This window comes from Delphinus delphis, chromosome 1 (genome assembly GCF_949987515.2).
Source record: "Delphinus delphis chromosome 1, mDelDel1.2, whole genome shotgun sequence".
NCBI lineage: Eukaryota > Metazoa > Chordata > Mammalia > Artiodactyla > Delphinidae > Delphinus > Delphinus delphis.
In genome coordinates, this window is record NC_082683.1 from 83,638,596 (window position 1) to 83,656,516 (window position 17,921).

General features: G+C 40.1%; 1 long non-coding RNA gene across 1 annotated transcript in view; it reads left to right on the plus strand.

Moving 5' to 3' along the window:
• LOC132421399 (uncharacterized) overlaps window positions 1-17,921 on the plus strand; it is a 109,884-nt gene that overhangs the window by 62,526 nt on the left and 29,437 nt on the right. The window contains exon 2 of the long non-coding RNA XR_009518659.1: window positions 7,046-7,134. This is a non-coding gene — a long non-coding RNA (uncharacterized lncRNA). The remainder of the gene's footprint in view (window positions 1-7,045; window positions 7,135-17,921) is intronic.

Consider the following 17,921-nt stretch of genomic DNA (forward strand, 5'->3'; position numbering starts at 1 on the left):
TTTTATAGCGCAGGCAAAGACTAAAAAGAGTATGATTGTATTAGCAAATGTATTGGTCGCAGAAATATTAATGACTATTAAAAATAAATATCTATTGATACAAAACTTCTAAACTGTGAAGTAGTAATGGATTTTAAAGGTAAATATTATATGAACTTTTGAAATGTGTGATATAAATATAATCCAATAACATTTATAAGATTCATATTTTAAAGATGAGATTAATTTCTATTTGTTTTTCATTTTTATAAATGTCAAAGTATAATGTATTATGAACAATTCAGGGAATAGAATTTTTGAAATTTCCTAGGGCATTCATAATTTATCAGTGTTATCTGTCTTTTCCCAATACAGCTTGGTATTTTGGGAATAAAATTATAAAGTAGAGTGTATTTCACTCAGGTACACAGTTAGCTGAGTTTAGGAAAAAAGAAAAGATTTGAAGGCTATATACCACTTCTCCCTGCCACTCTTGATGTCATTTTTTTTTAACATGTCTGCACGTCCATTTATTCATTGAACAGATATTTATTGATCTGTTATGTGCCAGACACCACTCTAAAGGCTGAAGATATAGTAATGAAAAAAATATTCTGTTCCTCATGCAGTTGATGGTCCAGCAGATATGCAATGGAATAAAAAGGCAATGCACGTGATATGTGAGATAGCAACATGTACTGAGGCAAAACAAATAAAGCAAGAAAGGTGGTTGAACTTTTAGATAGGATGACCAGGGAGACCTTCAATGAGAAAGCAATTTAAAGATTTAAAGGAATAAGAGAGCAAGTCATGTGGTTACCTGGGGAAAGAATGTTCGAGTCTGAGGAAACAGTAAGTGTAAAAATCTTAGGTAGGAACGTGTTTGGTGTATGAAGGAACAGAAGGATGCCAGTGTGACTGGGATGGAGTGATTGAGTCAATGAATCCATTGATCTTTCTCTGCCTATATGAATGTAGTAATATATGTAGTCTAATGTAATGTTTGCCTACCATTCCTTAGGGGTTCCAGACGTAGCCCAAATGAAAACAATTAAAGCTGTATTAGTTCAGGACAGTGCTTATTTACTTTTTCTATATTTATTTTTAAAGACTTTATTTTGGAGGGAGCAGTTTTAGGTTTACAACAAAATCGAGAGCGAGGTAGGGAGATTTCCCACATACCCTCTATCTCCAGACATGCATATCTTCCTCTATTATCAACATCACTCACCAGAACGTACATTTTTTTTTTTTTTTACCAAGGAAGAATGTACATTGACACACCATAATTACTCAAATTCCATATTTACGCATCATAATTACTCAAATTCCATATTCACTCTTGGTGTACATTCTATGAGTATGGACGTATGTATAATGACATATATCCATCATTACAATATCATAAGAATATTTTCACTGCCCTAAAATTCCTCTGTGCTCCATTTATTCATCCCTTCCCCTACCCTCTGCAAACACTGGCTTTTAAAATTGTCTCCATAGTTTTGCCTTTTCCAGAATGTCATATAGTTGGAATCATACAGCATGTAGCCTTTTCAGATTGACTTCTTTCACTTAGTAACATGCACTTAAGTTTCCTTCATGGCTTTTCATGCCTTGATAGCTCATTTCTTTTTAAAGCTGAATACTATTCCGTTATTTGGATGTACCACAGTTTATTTATCCATTCACTTCCTGAAGGACGTTTTGGTTGCTTCCAAGTTTTGTCAGTTATGTACAAAGTTGCTATAAACATCCCTGTGTAGGTTTTTGTGTGAACATAAATTTTCAGTTCCTTTGGGTAAATACCAAGAAAGGTGATTGCTGGACCATATGATAAGAAAATGTTTAGTTTTCTGGGAAACCATCAAACTTTCTTCCAAAGTTATTGTATCATTTTATATTTCCACCATCTAATGTATGAGAGTTCCTATTGCTTTACATCCTTATCATCATTTGGTGTTACTTACTTAGTTTTCACTTCTAAAAGAAGTGTTGTTTCTGACATGAATTAGAATGGAACTAATCAGTCTATTCCATGGCTTTGATTGAAGAAAGGATTTGGGGAAATGAAAAGCTGTAATGTCTTGTTTAAATTAATTGAAATATCTACAAATTTAAAAAGCAAAACAGAAAAAATAAAATTTTAGAATTGATATTTTGCCAACTCCAATTTAATTCAACAGACATTTATTGAGCTTCTCTAATGTAAAATGTTTGCTGCTGGCTCCTTTGGGGGATATGATGAGCAAAAAAACTTGTGGACTACAACTTTCTCAATTCCAAGGATCTTTAACAAAAGAGTCTAATAACCTGTCCTAATAATACCGTTCCATTTATTCATTACTTTGCTCTCAGGGTCTTGCTTAACTTGCTTGCAAGCTGATTTCTTAATAAAGAAACTTACTATGCCTCTGTGAAGTAGTAGATATTAATACTATTCTCAAATTTTGCAGAATAGTAGAGAGATTTCCAGTGTTTGTCCTTAGATGCCTGTGCACCCCTGGCTGTACTCTGTCTTGGAGTGGATGCTTGTAGACAGCCACTTTGCACCTGCAGCAGTGGGCAGATTGAAGCATAGCTCCCATGTAACTTTAGAACATGGTTCTTCTATCCCAGAGGTAGTGTAGCGTTAAGCAAATAAACTTTCTTTGGAAGGAACGTTTTGCATTCACTGTCAGAGCTAATAGGTATCTGTGATAGTTCTCTTCCTGATAACTCTAGATACTGTGGATCTTCTCTTTTTTGTTCAGATATATTGAATTTTCACTTCTCACCCTTCACTTTGCTCCCTCTTCCTCTCAGTCAGTTTTTGTGATTTTTATCCGATGGCCTTATACCTGGATTCACTCTATTTTGAGAGATAGTTTTATTTCTCACAGTGGATTGGTGGAGGTTATTTGGTACACTGTGTTTGGAAGGATTCTGAGACTGAGTCCAGGTTCAGAAGGAGAGAGTGTGGGGATTAATCTGTAGTGAGAGAGTGGGAGGAAATAGTGGTTGTAGCAGGACCTCACTGTACTGTTGACTCCCATGGATGGTGAAAAGCCCCGCCCCTCAACCTACCATCCAAATCACCCTCCTTAATCCCATAAATTGCAACATGAGGTCAAATCATGCTCAATCAAGGTTCTTGAGCTACCGTATCTCAGCAAATGTTTGATACTTGGAAGGAACTGTTTACTGTATATAGAGGGTACCCGAGATATGCAGATTTGCGATATATGGATTTTAATGGGATGAAGCCTTGAATAGTTGAAATCACTCGGGATCTTCTATTTCAGACCTTCTGCTTTATGGATTGGCTTGGTCAATGGTATCAACAGGCAGACTGGATATCTAAAAGACTCATTGAAGTTGCAGGTCCCTGAAAATTTGTGGGGCTTATTTCCCACTTTCTGGAATACATGTTGCTAAGGCATTTAAATCTTCTGCCAGTTCCTGTTGATAATGCCCAATAAACTTGATACCATCAATGTAGTTCTGTGAATTGATATTCTGTGAAATGTCAGGGTGATCAAGTTCTCTGTGTGCTAGGTTATGTCAGACAATGGAACAGTTGAAGCAAGAAGGTGAAGGTACACTGCTGTCCCTGGTAGGTGAGAACAAATTGATTGTGGTGGGACTTGCAATTTGGTATAGATAAAAAAACATTTGCTGGGTTAATAGCTATAAACCAGGATACAGAGGTTGTACTGATTTGCCCCTTTAAAGATACTACATGAGGAGTAGCTGCTGAAATTACAATCATCAATAACTTTACAATAACCCATGATCCATCTGCCTTCTATATAGGCTAAAAAGAGAGAATCACATTGGAATGTTATAGGAATAATTATCTTTTCACCTTTCAAATTTGTGATGAAAGCAATGATCTCTGTAATTCCATCAGGGGTTAGTTGCGGCTTACTACTCTGTTGGCAGAGGAAGTTTCAGATGCTGCTACCTCACCAGTATACCATAATAGCTCTACCTTTGCAGGTGAGAGCGCTCATATGGCGATTTTGTGAGTTTGACTCACAAGAATGACTTTTCCAATTATGTAGCCAGGATGTGGGGATGTAATTGGAGGTCCAAAACTTCAGTTTTATCAGTTCACCTCCATAATCCCCACATTGACTAGGGGGCCACAGTGGCCTTATGGGTTAACATCAACAGAGCTAGAAACTAGTAACATCGAGATAGGCCTGAATGCTTTTCTTTTCCCAGAGTGTGATCACCGTCTATGAGGATCCTTGTGAAAGGCTTAGAAGAATATTCTGGAATATAGTTATGGCAGTGTTGAGTGAACCTTCTGCAAAGGGTCCAAGAACTCTGAGCCTATGAACTTGCACTGGGTGAGAAGATGTACTTCATCATTGTGGTGATCCAGGTCAGATTCCTGCTCAGTTGACCTAGAATTTTTCTGATTATAATTATATTACATATATAATTATTTAGTGGGCTGCCTATTTGTTTTATTGAAACACTGTGATCAATTAGCCACTACTGAAGATACCTACAGGTCAGACAGGATTGCTTTTTATGGTAATTATGCCTACCTTATCTTTAGTGGTTAAGTGATACTGCTTGGCTCCTAATGTTCCAGGATTCCACTATTTACTTTAAAATCAGGAAGCCCTTTTCAGTGGTGGCATTTCTCACTGTCATCCCTAGCGTGCAAAAGACAGCCACTCAGAGCTCTTCCAGGAGGATGATGGCCCCTTATTAGTGCCTTTCTCAGTGCTTTAGTGAAGGGAGTATTCTCTGGACTCTCTCAAGGAGCATAGTATTGTGGGTATTCCGTTCACTCCAGTGTTCCTATCTTTCTAGGGCTTTCAGTCCTTTCTTCTATTTTACACCAAATAGGTTCTGGCATCTCATCCTGATTGAATTAGGTCATCTTGGAGTTCATATTTCAGTAATCATTCAAGCAAACTGTTGGAACCTCTCACATTTACTTAATTCTCTGTTAAGTTAAACCATCATAATATATTTGATTTGATCCAACATTATATTTCATCGTCATGGGTTAATAACCTTAGAATCTACTCCCCTATTGATTCTCCAAGTTTCTACCAATGTGTATTTGCAAAATCTTGCTCTTCATTTGGAATATGAACTCTCTTCTCCCAAATAAGACTTGGCCCTTACCTTCCTGTAGAAGACTCTGTGACTGTGTGAGAGCTGACTCTAGTCTTGAGGCAGTGAGAGGTGATGAGGAGAACAGATATCCTTTTTGAAGGCTTCAGCCATAGAGGAGGTTATCATGGAGTCTTCAAGTATGATAAAACTACCCTCCTCAAAATGTGAGAAATGGCTTCTGCTGGCAAGAGACGCTCGGGGATATTTGATTAAAAATACTTAACCTGTCTAAGTTGAACAAAATTTCTTCCTTCCAAATGTCAGGCATCCATTCCTTACAAAGAATTCCTAAACTTTCACATAAAAACTTTGTCTCTAAATTCATCTTACATTGTAATTCTGTAACTCATGAAGTTATATTTTGATTAGTTGTATCTGCCTTATGACTCCAAGAAATGAGGTTCTTTTATGGCCACCAAAGACAATATCTGGTCCTCTATGACTTGATGTCAGAGAAAGCTCATTCCTAGCTCTTAAAGTTACAATTATTACTGTAACTGTCAAGTTCCTGAGCAATTTTGTCACTCAAAGCCTTGCCTTCAGTAGAAAATTCATCCTAAACAGCCACAGGTAATAATTTGTCTTCTTGATACTATTGCCTGATACAGATTACCAGTCTCCCATTTGCCATTGACAAGCAGATTATCACTGTGTTCAAAGTTAAAGAGGCAAGTAACTAAATTACAGAATTCTATCTTTGAGGGTCAGTTTCTGGAGTCCACTTATGTTACCAAGTACTCTATCAATCAAGGTCCAGAAATAAACCATGGTAGATATTTCAAAAGGAGGACTTTAATATAAGGAATTGGTTACTTGGTGTATTAGTTACCTGTTGTGGCATAACCAATTACCTCAAAATTCAATGGCTTGAAGCAATGAGCATTTATTATTTCACACAGTTTCTGAGCTTCAGGTTTCCAGGAGCAGCTTAGGGTCTCTCGTGAGATTTTAGTCAAACTTTCAGGTGGGATGTTAGTTATCTGAAGGCTCGGCTGGGGGTGGAGGATCTGCTTCCAAGATGGCGTACTTTCATAACTATTTGCAGGAGGCCTCAACTTCTCACTGGCAGTTGGCAAAAGGCCTCAGTTCCTCATCACATGGACCTCTCCACAAGGCTGCTTGAGGGTCCTCATGACATAGCAGTTGGCTTCCCTCAGAGAGAGTGATCTAAGAGAGAGAGAGAGCAGGAGGAGGCCATGATACCTTTCATGACCTAGCCACACACCATCATCTGTCATATTCTATTCATCTGAAGCAAGTCACTAAGTCCAGCCCACAATCAAGGGGAGATGAATTAGGGTCCACCTTTTGGAGAGAACAATGTTGAAGAATCTGTGACATATTTTAAAACCATCATACACTGGCATTTGAAGACTGAAAGAACAGAAAGGGAATACCATGGTAAGTCCAATATTAGTACTGTAGAAAGCTGCTGCTACTCTTGGGGCTGAAGGGACAAAAGGGTACTGGTCTGTGTGGCCAGCTCACTGACTCTGAGTGATGGATATCCTGTGGCTGTTGTGTGGATCTCTAAGGAGGCTACCACTTGGCTACTGTTCAGCTTCCTGAGGGAGAGATGCAATGAGGCTGGTGCTCTCTGAGCAGTGTGTGGTGTCTCTGGTACTCCGTCACTGAAGGGGCACAGCCAGCTGGTGGTTGTGACTTTGAGGGGGTGTGGCATTGTTGGTATGTTGGCTGTTTTATGCTGCTGGAGGAAAACTTATAGGAACCATAAACAGAAAGAGAGTTTGTTCTTCCCTTCTCCTGTCTTTCAGTTTCATACCAGTCTCTTTCACTGACAGAAACTAAACAAGGGTCCACCTGGTAAGAGAATATTGAAAATAGAGTGCCAAGAAGCAGAGTATGGATGGGTTATTTGGCACTGAGAAACGATAGGTAACTAACTGGCACAGCTTGATTTTGGTTTGTGTTTTTCTTGCAGGTACTACCTCTCAGATCCTACTGGTGAATTCTTTTTGTTGAACTATGAAGGCCATCATATCTGGTCCAGATCCCTGTTACCTCTTCATGGTAAGTGGCTGGTGCTTAGTATGAATTGGATACTCTGTATTTGAAAAGTACTCAAGATAAGCAGATTTATGATAGATGGGTTTTGATGGGATGAAGCCTTGGAAAGTTGAAATAATTTGGGGTCAGCATCGATTTTAGACCCCCAGTGCCCAGTTGGCTATGTGGACATGGAGGCTGTACAGAGGTTGGATACCTGGAAGTCTCTGTCACACCAAGCAATAATGGTTCACCCTCTCTTCCTTCTCCTCTGCCATGTTGTTTTGGAAAATCTGATTAACTGTGCCCCAGTTTATTGTTGTTCTATAAGGCTTGCTCTGGCCAGAGCTGGACCAAGTGACCTCCTGAAGGTTTGCAGCTTTGGAGAAGGCTGTGAATTGGGCACTCTTTTGAGTCTCTGCCAAAGAATATTGTGATTGCATGAGCAGTCTGGAGCCTTCCCCTTTCCCAGGTAGTCTTTGAACAAGGAACCCAAGTGGTCAAATTCTTCCCACTCCCTCTGCCCAAGCACTCATACAATCCCAGCTGCTTTGCAATTCTTGGACAGGTTTTGTTCCCAATCTAAACTCTGGGACCTGTCACTAGGAGCTCTAAGTTGCTCTGGTATTTGGTATCCAGGGAGTGTCTGCAGCCCATGTGAGTAGAGCAGCTCAAATAGATTTCTGCCATTTTAGCCCACACCCATTCTGTCTTTACATTCTCATTGCACACCCTTTAAGGGATGCTTAATGCTAAAACAAATTTAGTAGATACAATTAAGAAATTAATGGAAAAATGAACATTAGAAACTAGCAATTGGATAAGATTTTCCAGTTCCTCTTCTAGTTGATGAGCTTTTATCTGGCTTGGCTGCCCACTTCCTGGCCAAACAGTGAGGAGGGCTGAACCTACCTTTGTCTCTGTCTTGCTTTTCCTTTTAGGAATCTCCTTTTCTTCTCACCCAGGTGCTATCTTGTTCCCGCTCTGATGGTGCCTTTGTGATTGGATGACATGATATAATTCACAACTTCTCTGTGTGTCCATTTCCTCCATCATACATCTCTTTGGATGTCTAAGTTATACTTTACACGTAATATGCCCCAAACTAAGCTTCTGATTATTAAAACTCCCCCAACTCCCCCAAGCTTTTAGTTTCCTGTCTTTTCATTTCCGTTGATGAAAACACCATCCTTCTAGTTGCTCAGGCCAAAACCCCTCAGAGTTATTCTTGTCCTTTTCTTTCTCTTATTCTTCTCCATTAATCTGTTAGCAAATCTCATTGGCTCTACTGTCAGAATCTGCCCACTTCTCACCATCTACTGCCACTGCCATCCTTCACACCACTGTCATCTCTCACCTTGATCAAAGGAATAACCTCCCACCTGATTTACCTGCTTCTATCCTTGCCCCACTTCTGTCTCATCATAGCATGATCCTTTAAGAATGAAAGTTGGAGCATGCGGTTCTTCTGCTCAAAACCCTCCAATTGCTCCCCACCTCACTCAGAGCAAAAACCTAAGTCTAAAATATTTACAAAGGATCTTTGATGATCAGGCCCCTCACTCATCCTCTGAACCTCATCTTCTACTTGTCTTCCCTTTGTCCCCTGCATACTCTCGTCTTTTTGTTTTTCTTTTAGCAAATCATACAAATTCCTCCCTCACGATTTTTGGATTAGCTTTTCCCTCTGCCTACAATAGCCTTCTTGCTCAGATATTTGCATTGTTTGCTCCTTCCCCTCTTTCAAGTCTTCTCTCAAATGCCACCTTCTCAGTGAGGACTTCCCTGATAATTGAATTTAAAACTGAAGCCACCTCGACTTACTGCCTGGCATGTTCTGTCTCTCTTCCCTGTTTTATCTTTATTCATAACAATAATCATCATTGGACTAACCCAAGCAGCCAAGTAAAAAATACATTTTACTTACATATTGTTGACCATCTGTCTCTCCCTAGTATAATGTAAGCCATATGAAGACTTGGGTTTTTGTCTGTTTTGTTCATTCCTATGTCCTGAGTTCCTAGAGGAGTGCTTGGCACAGAGTAGGCCTTCAGCAAATGTTGGTTGAATGAATGAATGTATAAATATATGCATGAAAAAATAAATCTCTTAAATGTAATGTAGGGGGTACTGGATGATTTATAAAGTGCTTCCATTCCTAAATCTAGGAAAGAGGCTCAGGCTGAGGTTCCTTCTGGGCTTCAGTACTAGGTTATACATTTAACATTTGGTAATAGACTAGCACTGAATCATGAAAATTGTTGCCAGCCATAAACAATCACCCTGGCCTTATTGACTGTGCATATAGGCTAGATACCAACACTGCTTCTACCTAGGACTATCTGAATTTTAAAAGGATTCTCTTGAAGATTGAGAAGCCAAAGGTTATCATTTTGTAATAGAAATCTCAGCATTCTAGTGTGCCAGTAGTAGGAAATATTTGACAGTTCATCTCACCTCTAGAAAGTGTCTGTTCTGTATACTCACAAGGTTAACCCTGAATTTTTATGTAAATCTCAGAGACCTAAACATAGTAGGAATAAAATTTATGTTTATGTTTTCTCCCTGGGTTAGTAGAATTTTCCATGGCTTGGTGTATTTGTTGTTCAGCAGTTGAGTGGAAAAACAAAGCAGTTTTTAGTTTTGAGTTCTTAGGAGTATATCTGAGAAGGCTGACACTAAGAAGGAAGTCCCCAAGGAGCTATCCGTAATGAAACAATTAGCCAGCAAGGCCATATCCAATCGGTGTCAGAATTTGACAGTGGCATAATGGGCATCGTTATTACAAAAAATAATATATGGAGAAGGATTACTTGGAAAACTGTGACCAGATCTCCAGCTCACTGACAAAGTATAAAATGATTCATTCATTTACTTGTTCATTCATTCATTCAAGAAATTTTTATTGAGTGCTTACTATACGCCAGCCGCTTTTCCAGGCATATGTGATATGTGAAACTCCTTTTCCTGTAATGGGTTGCATATTTTGTTAATTTATTCACTCAACATTGATTGAGTGCCAAACATGTGCTAGGTACTGTGCTAGGTTCTGGATATACAAAATAAGTTGGTATGGACCTTGTCATTGGGAAGCTTTCCTTCCAGAAGGGAGACATGTTTTAGATATCTGGGCAAGGTGCAGGCAGAGGACACAAAGGAAGAGGTGGTTAATTCTACCTCAGAGTTCTAGTAGGATAAACAAAGAATTCCTAGAGAAGGGGGTGTCTGGAATGAGCCTTGGCAAAAGTAGGTGTTTGTTAGGACAGGAGGTTGGGGGTGGGAGGCAGGCTTTGCAAGCAAAGGGATTCAGTAAGAGCAAATGCAAGGTGTTATGAAAGAGCATGGAAAAGTCAGGGAGTTATAAAATTTTTGAAGTCAAGACACAGATAATTTAGGGTCTTCTATGTCACTTTAAGAATTTTGCTTTTTGTTCTGTAAACTGTGGAGAGCCTTTGAAGGATTTTAAGAAGGAGGGTTACATGATCTTTCTTGGGTTTTAAAGGTCACTATTACTTTGGTAGCATTTGGAGAATGAATTACAGGAAGTGAGATTAGAGACAGGGAGTCGGGGGTATTTCTGATTTGATATAAAGGGTGATGCTGGCTGAACTCTGGCAATCAAAGAAAGAAGGAGAGAAGGCCATAGGTATAAAAAATGTTAAGTTGGGCTTCCCTGGTGGCGCAGTGGTTGAGAGTCCACCTGCCGATGCAGGGGACACAGGTTCGTACCCTAGTCTGGGAGGAGCCCACATGCCGTGGAGCGGCTGGGCCCGTGAGCCATGGCTGCTGAGCCTGCGCGTCTGGAGCCTGTGCTCCGCAACGGGAGAAGCCACAACAGTGAGAGGCCCGCGTACCGCAAAAAAAAAAAGTTAAGTTCATGGAATTGACAAGGCTTGGTCAGTGGGGCTGGGAGACAGAGAGAGATAAGATAAAGGGAAGAGTAAAGAAGGAATTCCTGCTTTCTTGCTTGAGTTAAAGGAGTAATTAGTGGTGTCTTCTCAGAGACAAGAAACTTAGGACGAGAGCAGGTTCTTAGTCTTGGAGGTAAGTCTGGTTTTGGAGTTGATTTTGTGGTCTGGCTAGAGATCCATACATAGCATCCACCAGTAGGAACTGGTAAACTCATTCAGAAGGTTTTTGTAGATGAGATGAGTTCGGGGATCACAAGCATATGAGGGTAAGCTGAGGAAGAGTCTGCGCAAATACCTTCCCTGCAGGACTGCACAACCTCTAAACCACAAATGGGTTCATCATCTGAAGTGGCTTTTTTTCCAGTTAACATATTTGAATCAAGATCCCAAAGATGTAGCTGAAGGAGAATGGTGTAAAATGACTTAAGACGGTTCTAACCATTAGTTCCATAGTTAAAAGCAGGGAGAATCTGCCTTAACTGAAGTGACCATTTACATCTGACTTGGAGGCACTGGACAGGAGCTGATCGGGGGCCTGGTGGTCCTTTTCCACTTCCCCTCACTGCTGGTTAAAACTTAAAATGGAAGCATTAGAACTATGTTTAATACAGTTGAAATCTATTCTCCCTTGCTAAGAGGTAAGGCTTGAAATTTGCCTATTTTATATGTAACATATATAATGTATATAAAATTACATATATATATATATATACTTTAATAATAACAAAGTTTCCATGACTTGCCTCCAAAATATTTGATTGCTTCCATATCTGTGGCCCCATAGCACTCGATTAATACCTCTATTTTGGTTCTAATCAAATGCTATTAATACTGTTTTTTCCATGACACTCTCTATTAGACTGTCTCTAAGGACAGAGACATCATAGTCTCCATCACTGTACCCAGCCTCAAACCGTAGATGTTCAGTTAAATTTTTGAGTGAATGAATAATCATTTATGGAAATAGCATCTGATTGGCCTTTAATCTGTTTGTTTTCTAGCTGTGACTTACCCTCTCTGGGAAGCAGGTGATTTTATTAGCCCTATTTTACACATGAACAATGCAAGCTGATGAGGTGAAGTGGCTTGCGCAGGTTACACAGCCACAAAGAGATGACACTTGACCCTGGGCTTCTTCATCCTAATTCCCTCTCTTTTCTCTCTGCATTGCTGAGCCTTCCCAAGAAGAGGCTTTAAAGGGGAGGAGACTAAGAGCACTGGGCCCTCCAGAGAAGTATGGAGTAAATGAGATTTTTGTCTCAGAACATGGAAGCTGGGAATAGAGGTGAAAAACTACATCCACTGCCAATTTTGTCTAGAGTAGCTTTGAAAACTAACATTTTATAAAGACACCACTGAGCTCAGATTTCCACAAAGGGCAGGTCAGCAGTAATCCTGGCATTATGTGCTCTCAGGCCTGTGACCACAACATAAATGCCAGTGAAAGAAATCTTACAGTCAGTTTGTGAACTACAATTGAAAATGCAGGTGTGGTTGTAAAGAGCTAGGAATACAGGGAGTGTAAGTTACAAGGGTAGATGTTAAATATTCATCTCAGGAAAGGATCATTGGGGTTTATAATAGTATTGACTGCACTCTAGTTTTATTTTCTAGGTTCAAAAAAAAAGCCTTCTGTTGCTGCAGAGTCCAAGGGCAACTTTTCAAACTTCCGTATTTAGGGGAAATAGATGTTATTCAATGTGGCAGAATTCAGTATGCTTTCAATAACAGGCAGGTAAAGCGGATTCTTAGAAAGTAAGTGCTGCGATGGTTAAATTAGTCTAATAGGGGATGTCCCCTCTACCATTTTCAGGGCAAAAGCTCATTTACTTAGGCTCTGTGGGGTGGTGCATAAAGGTCAGGTTAAAAAAAGGAGGGGGCTTCCCTGGTGGCGCAGTGGTTGAGAGTCTGCCTGCCGATGCAGGGGACGCGGGTTCGTGCCCCTATCCGGGAGAGTCCCGCATGCCGCGGGGCGGCTGGGCCCGTGGGCGGTGGCTGCTGGAAAGAATAAAAGAATGTAGTGAGAATAAGACTTCTGCTCTCTATTAAACATATAGAACATTAGCTTTCCCACCTTCTCCCCTTCTCCCCCCACCAGGTAATTGTGATTGAATGCCTTTGTATTATTCCCTTCTGGCCCTATAATGGGCTGGCGTACATTGTATATTATATCTGGAGCTTAAAGATGGCAGTGAGCAAATGTTGATGCCTTCTCTTCTTACAACACCTAAAGAATTGGAATTTGCAGCTCTGTTTCTTGGTGTTTACATGTGCATGGGGGTCGCTGACAGGGTCTCTGATTTCTCTATGTGTATGCATAGCAATTTGTTGCAAAGACCTTGCATTCAGTTGTTTAGTTACATCTCCTAGCACAGACACTTTCTTTCAAAGATCTTTGGGAAAGGGAATGCCACTATGTGCAGTCATTATCCCCATAAAAGAAGTCACCAAACGGTGTCACCTCATTTCTCCTTCCTGCCTCCTTGCTTCATCTCCCTGACTACGGTTTCTAAGCACACTCCTCAGCTCTGTTCTTTCATTGGTTTTCCCTTTGCCATTCATCACTCATCAAGAAACAACAACAAAAACAAAACCTGGGTGTTTGGCCAAATGACCTTTCTATTGTCGTATCTTTTTGTCTGTTCCATTCTATGATGACAGAATGGCAAACCCTTGAAGGCAGGTTCCATACTTATCTGTAATTTATCTTCAAGACCAGGCATCTTTTGGATATTTGTTAAATATTATATGTGACACATTATAAAACTTTGAGGAAATAACTCCAGAAATACTTTATTCTCTCTTTTTGTTTTATTAGTTTTCATTTTTAGTGGCTGGTGAAAATAGGAAAAGGTGGAGGTAGTCATTTAGACAGGGAAAGACATTTCTCTAAATGTCAATACTTATGAAACGCCATTTTAAACCTTTATAAATGATTATCTTCCTTGGTACTGATGAGGCAGTTTCACATTGCTGCTCAATTTATTTACTCAGGAGACCAATTTATTTCACTACCTCTGTACTAACTGTTTGCATTGACATCTAGGTCTGCTTTGAGCAAGCAACTGTGACAAGTTGTTTATTGAACTGTAAACAGGTATTGTCTGAATCTAAACAATGGCTTTATCTAATTAGGAGACCCTGGGCATCATCTTAGCCCCATGTGGCTATTCTGCCCAGTCTAGCATCTCCTGCAGATTTCCCATGGCTTTTAAAATCTTCTTGCTCACATTAAAACTCTTCATCACAAAGTGAAGAATATCCTTATTTTGTCCTGTAACTTTACATACTTGTGTTTTGTGCAAAAAAAGGACTGACTGTAATAAACAGAGCAAGGGTGGCCCAATTTAGCATGGTTAAATAAGAAAAGGAAAACATGAATGAGATATAAAAAAAAAAAAGAAGAATGAATAAAGATGAAGTGGGCCTGTTGCTTAGGCTGTAAAATTATCTTGTATAAATTAGAAGACAGTTTCTTTCCAAAAGGGAACTCAATGAAATGATGGGATAGGAGTTTTCAGACAAAAATACAGGTATGATTATGGAAAGCATGATAGGAGAGCTGAGGGGTAAAAAGTTAATTTTCTGGACTTAGATTGAAATGGAACATGTTCGAAAGCACTTGGGGGCCCTCATCTTACCCGCCATTGTTTTGTGTCTGAAGATGCTAATTGAGCACAGAAATCAATGTCTTTTGTTTTCAGCTGTCAGCGCATTTCTAAAAGGCTTTGCCCAGTACTGGAGAGAGGAACTCTTAAGGAAGCTTCACTTTTTGGTAGCTATTACTATTACAGTTTCCTCGTGGAATGGGAGAATTAATTGCAATTTTGAAAAAAAAAAAGTCACTGCAGTGAGGTTTTCAAACATGAGGGCAAACATAGATATTTTTCTTAAAAAAATTGATAAGGGGATGCCCAACTGGCACACATTGAAAAGAAAAGGCTGTATCAAAGCAAGCAGGGTGAGGAGGTATCTTTTTTGTCACTATATACCTCTCTGTTTATTTCATCATAAAGGAGGATTTTCACATTCTTTTTGTCTCTCCCCAGACGTTGAGAGTTGCTTTCTTGGTTGCTTCCTTAACGATTTGTGTAATTGGTTTCACTCACTGAGGCCCAATTGGTAGGTTCATTGTGAGTGCCTCATGAAATATGAATCTATTTAAAAATTAATCGTAAATCAATATTAATTCAATAAAATATTTTAATCTGAGGTATGAATATTTTATACCTTCACACAGACATGTAGATTTCAAAAGCCGTTTTCATGTTTCTGACAGGCTGTCCAGTTTTGCCAGGACGACATTCAAATATTCCTCCTCTCACTGCATGGTGCGGGCTGCCGGCTCTCTCAGCTCGAGCTGCCCAGGTCAATGGTTATGTTTATTCACACTGCTGAAGGAATGCAAATGAGATGCACGCTGCCCGGGAATGCAGGAAAGTTTACCTTGTTTAATCGAGTTTATAGTTTCTCTGGTCTCTGCCTGGAATACACTTAAAGGGGGTCTCAAGCAATCTTATAGGTTAATCCTTGTTCGCACTGGGTTTGACTCATATCAGACCTGGCATGCCGAGGCACCTGAAGCCCGTCCCTGACAAGGGGCTGTAAAGAGATGGACTGCTACTGATCTAGGCGAAATGAGCCAGTGGCACCCGTCTGATAAAACTGGAGATTTACTGGAGCAGACAGGCCCGAGCTTAAACAGACTTCTCTCTCTATTGAAACCCTGTCTGTCACTTGAATCAGTCATCTCCCCTGTCAGGCATCATCAGCTAAAACAATGGAGTGGTGTTTGAGTTTAGCAGAAAAGAGGGCTATGTCCGATAACAGATAGGAATGTGTTATTCTGATCAGCGGGGTTGGGTCCTCTTGTGTTTTCTGATCTGAATTATGAGAGGGTGGGTGCTACTCCAGGTGCAGGATAGAGCCATAAAGACTTTAGAACTAAGGTAATGATAATGAATTAGGAGGGGGAAAATGGTTTCAGTACTGATTTCAAGACAAGAAGTGGTAGGTAATGGCTAAAACAATAATTTTCCTCCTGCTGGGGTTTCTACCTTCATTTGTCTTTAATGTGTCTGTGCTACCTGATGCTACACTATGATGGTGGACAGAAATAGGCTCCCAAGGAAGAAAATACAAGCTGAACGTGTTAAAAATTCATCCGCCTTGGTTTCTTCTTAAGGGAACAATGGTAAAAGAGGGAATTGAATTACTGAATGTTTTCTGTGCAAGGCCCAAGCCCTGGAGAACAAGTCTATATAGGCTAGAATAGCCCCAAATTAGGAAGTGGATACTATGAACACAGTGGAGGATTTACATAAGATGCCTAACAGAAAAGAACGGAGTCCTTCACATCTCTGTGGGTCCCCAGAGCCCCTTGCGGAGCCTGGTGTTCAGTAGGCCCTCAGTAGACATTTTGCTGAAGGAATGAATATGTATTTATTCATTTTTGACAGTTATTTAATTTGCCTTTGTAGTGTTCTCTGGACACAAAACAGAGCTCTAAAATGATATATATGCTTAACTTTTTCAGTAATTTATTATTGTATTTTAATTTTAGAGGAGAAGGTTTCAGCTTTGTAAAAATGGTATTGCTTCTGTGTATTGAAGCTAAGGGAATGTCACTACATCAATAAGGTCCCATGACAGGGCTCTCTCTTCTGTGTGTGGGAGGGCACTGGCAGTAAATGTTACCTCCGACGTGTCCCCTGGCACTGATATTACCCTCCTCTTCCATTTCCCCCCCGTTTGATCGGTTGGTTTATTTCTTAGTGTACCTGAGTGGGTTGCTTTGTCCTCTTTCATAAACCTATTGAGTGGGAGGTGTGGATCAGTGCACACAGAAGGGTCTGCTTCTAAATCAAGAAATGGCCTGGATAGGTTGACCAGCTGTCTTGTTTTGCCCAAGGCTCTTCCAGTTTCAGCACTGAAGTTCCCACATCCTGGGAAACCCCTCAATCCCAGGCAAAGAGAGACAGTTGGCCACCCTAGACGCGGCACTTGAGATAGTAAGTCTTTGACCTTTATGCCATGGGTTTCAGGTGAATCCTGAACTTCTGGAAGTTACATGGGTTTGAAGATTGAGAAAGACTGTGATACATTTCATGATTTTGCTAAAAATAATAATATGAAAATAATAGTCATATAGATTAGAAATCACCCACTTGGTGATCTTATTAAGTTCCATTCAGACTCACTAACCACATCTAGTATCAGTGTACAGGAAGGATCTGACATAGGAACCACAGATTTTTAACAGACTAGGGTCAGCAGTATTCTTCCACGCAGGACTAGACAGCTCCACTGGTAGAGCCAATGGTCACACCCAACCTCCTTGCTTCTAACCACTCTGCTGTGGTTAACAGAGATTAAAGATATTAACTATAGTGAGCTCACTGTTAGTGGAGTTATTTATTGGTATCTTCCCACTAGCTCATGACTTCCTTAGGGGCAAGGATCTGGCCTTACTCAGCCTTACATTCTCCCCCAGGCCTTGTGGCTCTGTGGGGTGGGGCAGTCATTTGGCTTTTTGGAGGCTGCCTACTCATTTGCAGTAGAACTGGTATATAAAAGCAAACTCAAACACACTTTTGCAGTTCTTTCTCTCACTTTCCCCTCTTTTCTATCTTCTCCCACCTATCACCACTATTGGAGTTTACTCTGGCTCTGTCCCATGGGAAGTGTGTGGGAGAAATCTCAGTCATTTATATGGGGATGATAAATCAGGTCTTCCTGATTCATGTGTTTTTGTTTTTTTGTTTTGGTGTGTGTGTGTGTGTGTGTGTGTGTGCGTGTTCGTACATAGATGAGAAGAGGACACATGGTGGTTTCGTTCATGTTCATGTATCTTTTCATTCGGACAGATTTTAATACCCAGGCACTTGTCTATTTCTTCCA